Source organism: Mandrillus leucophaeus, unplaced genomic scaffold (genome assembly GCF_000951045.1).
Source record: "Mandrillus leucophaeus isolate KB7577 unplaced genomic scaffold, Mleu.le_1.0 Scaffold221, whole genome shotgun sequence".
In the NCBI taxonomy this organism is placed as follows: Eukaryota; Metazoa; Chordata; class Mammalia; order Primates; family Cercopithecidae; genus Mandrillus; species Mandrillus leucophaeus.
The window spans coordinates 1,339,976-1,344,559 of NW_012102266.1; positions in this window are offsets into that span (position 1 = coordinate 1,339,976).

A 4,584-nucleotide genomic window follows, 5' to 3' on the forward strand; every position below is an offset into this window, starting at 1 on the left:
CCCGAGAACTGCTCCTAGGTGACCCACACGCCCACTGGAAGGGGCTGCCCCTACCCCAGCCGCAGCTCGCACTCCGAGTGTCGAGTGTCGTTAGGCTGGCCTAGTGTAGCTCTCCTCTGAATCGCGGCAGAAGTGTTGCCCCCCTCCTTCGGCCTCCAGGCTCAGTGCCAACCACTTCCACTGGAGTGCCGCAGCTGGAACTGCCTGGGCCCCTCCGCCAGCTCGTCTCTGGGCGCGCGTCTGGAGAAGTGCGTCGCGCCGACCTGCTCACACCCCAGGGAGGAGGCCCGCGACTGGCGTTTCTGGCGGGGAAGAATGTGACAGTCCCGTGGGGGGACACCTAGGGATCTGGAAGGCTTGGGGTCACAGGAGAACCAGGGTTGCTAGAATTGGGCGGCGCGGGGGCCCTGGAGAGGCTGGTAAGGTAGAACAGTGTCGCACAAAAGGTCACCCATTGAACCAGTTAATAACTAGAGAATGGAAAGGAAAGAACAAACACCAAAAAACTGCAGAGAGAGAGAGCGAGCGGCAGGGAGGGAGGGAGGGAAGGAATATTTATGAACTGGACAGATCCAATAATTTTTGTAAGAAAGGCATATTTGGACACATCACAAAACTGTACTGTTCTTTACAAAAAGTATTTTTGGAAAACATATTGATAGGTTGGTTTTTACATTTATATTAGAACTCTGTCGTTAGAGGACCAAGACAGTGCATTTTACAAAATCTGGCAACAATATTGATTGACAGCTTCAGTCGATATTCATATTTAAAAATAAAACGAAGTTTATAATGCTATTTTCAGTCCTTGAAAATAACAGGATTCCCCCCTCCTTGAGACAGATCATTTAAAGAATTATGTCTTCAAACTAAGGATTCTAAAGGGAGTGGGGAGGTGGAATGGAGAAGTAACAAGTTAGTGGAATGGATAACAAAATTTTATACGAAGATGAAATTGTACTAAGGATAAAAAAACTAAAGAATATTTGATTACACGTATTTTTTCTAGCAGACACCATCATCCTAGCTGTTTGCTTTTAAGTGAATATAAATGGTTAATTGCATGTGTTAAAATAATTAATAATGGCCTCGGCTTGTCAGGTGTTTCTCCCTTCTGCCTTATGTTCTGCAAATGGATTCTGGCTAACTTCAGATTCTGTAATAAAAAAAAAAAACCTGATAATTCCAAAGATGAGCTCCAGTTTATTCATCTGAAAATGACTACTTTGAAGTCACAGTGAAGAGCTCTCTGAAAGCCAAAGGAACATAGGCTCTTAAAGCCCTTTTCTGTAAATGACAAAAAAATGCTTTCTAAATTTACTCAGAAGCTCTGATCTTTTCGATTCAGAAATATCTTTTTAATTAAGAAATAGTATCAAGTAGCTTATAACTTGCAATGTTAGTTTACAACTTGAAAAACGTCTTTGACATTCTATTGTTTTCTCTTCTAGCTTTAGTCTACTTAAGTCACCTCCAAATAACATTTAAAGAACACAAAAGAATATGGAGCAGTTGGCCTCAGACTTTTGTAGTTTTAATGAGTAAAATCTGTCCTTCTCCAGAGGAGATACAGAAAGACAGGCGTGGCATTTCTTTTATTTTGCTACATTTAAAACATTAAGCACACATTACAACACTGACCATCTGTTACCATTGTTTCATAAAGAGAGGATTTATTTCAACATTTTAAAGAAGGAAGGGAATGCCATTTATAATAGAGGACCACATTTTAAAATGAATAAAATTAAATTCACAAAAAACTCATTTTACTACACTTATTTTTCTTATCATGGACATTCTAATACCATCCTAAGGCATGAAACTAAATTTTTAGCAATTACAGATACAATGAATTTAGAATATATTCAGCACCATAAATGTGAGCTTGTTTGATTTATTAGGAAGAACTACAAGTAAGTATATGTTGGGCCAGAATTTGTACTAACCCAAACCAATTTTATGCCTGAAATCTCACCATGGAAGAGGTAATCAATGAAAAATCTTGGGACAGTTAACAGTATTGTGTATATACCTATATTAGCCCATGTATCTGTTTCTATTTTGTCCAGAAATTTTGCATTCACTTTCAAATGCTACCAAAGGCAGCTAAGTAAAATAAATACAATTTTTAGCTAGAATAATTAAGTATTTTGAAATGGGAGAAATACAGCAACAGTTAGTTGTGAGTAAATCTATTATTTCACCAAAATAAAGAGAAATAAACACATAGAAATAGTCTAGACATTCCTGCTAACATTACTTTTGAATAGGAACAGTGCGATATTTCTCTGGTTCTCCTTTAGAAAATATAAAGACTGTATGTTTTTCTTTAATGTAATTTGAAAATAAAAATATTGTGACTAAATGAAAATCAATGCCAAAAAAAGTTTATTTTTAATCTACATATGGTCTCCTCAACCCCTTCTTCATTTCTGATTTGACTTTCCTCTTTAACCCACTACCAACCACCATTGCACCCTCAGCTCTGTAGAAGACGAATTGTTTAGTGAGTAGATCAAAGTAAGACTGAACAAATAGCAACATATGACAGACATGGATCTCACAGGATTTTGCCACTGTAGCCTAAGCATTCTGACTCTTTGCTGTCAAATCACTTGTCCTCATGTCTTCTGATGCAATTCTATAGCAGTCATCATTTGGATTATGGGAGGTTTCAGTAAAAAACAAGAAATTTAGAAAGATGCCAAACAATGCTGGGTTGGTGGCTAAACATCATGATGAGTACTTGAAATGGGCCAAGAAACTCTGACTATCTAGACTGCAGCTGGGTCTTGGGAAGGGGATGGCAGTGAAGTGAGTGAGAAAGTTGGATGGCTATGAAAATGAATGGGATAATGCTGGATGCAGGAGTCATCCACTTTGCAATTCTACCTGGGAATGGGGTCCTGCTCAGTTTTTAATTACTGCTTTTAGGATCTGATGATAACTTTGGTTTTCATGGGAAGTTTACTCTTCCTATAATCTAATGTTTATTTGTATTAATGAATAATCATTGCCCAGATTATTACTCAACACAAGGACTCATGAAGCAAACTGAACATTAAAAATAAGAGGCGTGCACGGAGCCTTGCTCACTGCTAGCACAGCAGTCTGAGATCTAACTGCAAGGCAGTAGCAAGGCTAGGGGAGGGGGGTCCGCCATTGCAGAGGCTTGAGTAGGTAAAAAAGTGGCAATGAAGCTCAAACTGGGTGGAGCCCACCACAGCTCAAGGAAGCCTGCCTACCTCTGTAGACTCCACCTCTGGGGGCAGGATATAGCTGAACAAAAGGCAGCAGACACTTCTGCAGACTTAAACGTCCCTATCTGACAGCTTTGAAGACAGCAGTGGTTCTCCCAGCATGCAGTTTGAGATATGATAACAGACAGACTACCTCCTCAAGTGGGTCCCTGACCCCTGAGTAGCCTAACTGGGAGTCACCTCCTAGTAGGGGCTGACTGACACCTCATATGCTGGGTGCCCCTCTGAGATGAAGCTTCCAGAGGAAGGATCAGGTGGCAACATTTGCCATTCTGCAATATTTGCTGTTCTGCAGCCTCTGCTGGTGATACACAGGGTCTGAAGTGGACCTCCAGCAAACTCCAACAGACCTGCAGCTGAGGGTCTTGACTGTTAGAAGGAAAACTAACAAACAGAAAGGACATCCACACCAAATCCCGTCTGTACATCACCATCATCAAAGACCAAAGGTAGATAAAATCACAAAGATGGGGAGAAACCAGAGCAGAAAAGCTGAAAATTCTAAAAATCTAAAATCTAAAAAGACGCATCTCTTCTCCTCCAAAGGAATTCAGCTCCTCACCAGCAACAGAACAAAGCTGGGTGGAGAATAATGTTGACGAATTGAGAGAAGGCGGCTTCAGATGATTGGTAATAACAAACTTCTCTGAATTAAAGGAGGATGATTGAACCCATCACAAAGAAGCTAAAAACCTTGAAAAATGATTAGACAAATGGCTAAGTAGAATAAACTGTAGAGAAGACCTTAAATGACCTGATGGAGCTGAAAACCATGTCACGAGAACTACATGACCCATGCACAAGCTTCAGTAGCCGATTCGATCAAGTGGAAGAAAGGATATCAGTGATTGAAGATCAAATGAATGAAATGAAGCCAGAAGAGAAGCTTAGAGAAAAAAAAGTAAAAAGAAATGAACAAAGCCTCCAAGAAATATGGGACTATGTGAAAACACCAAATCTACATCTGATAGGTGTACCTGAAAGTGACGGGGAGAATGGATGGAACCAAGTTGGAAAACACTCTTCAGGATATTATCCAGAATTTCCCAACCTAGCAAGGCAGGCCAACATTCAAATTCAGCAAATACAGTGAACACCACAAAGATACTCCTTGAGAAGAGCAACCCCAAGACACATAATTGTCGGAATCACCAAAGTTGAAATGAAGGAAAAAATGTTAAGGGCTGCCAGAGAGAAAGGTCGGGTTGCCCACAAAGGGAAGCCCATGAGACTAACAGCAGATCTCTCAGCAAAAACTCTCCAAGCCAGAAGAGAGTGGGGGCCAATATTCAACATTCTTAAAGAAAAGAATTTTCAACCCAGA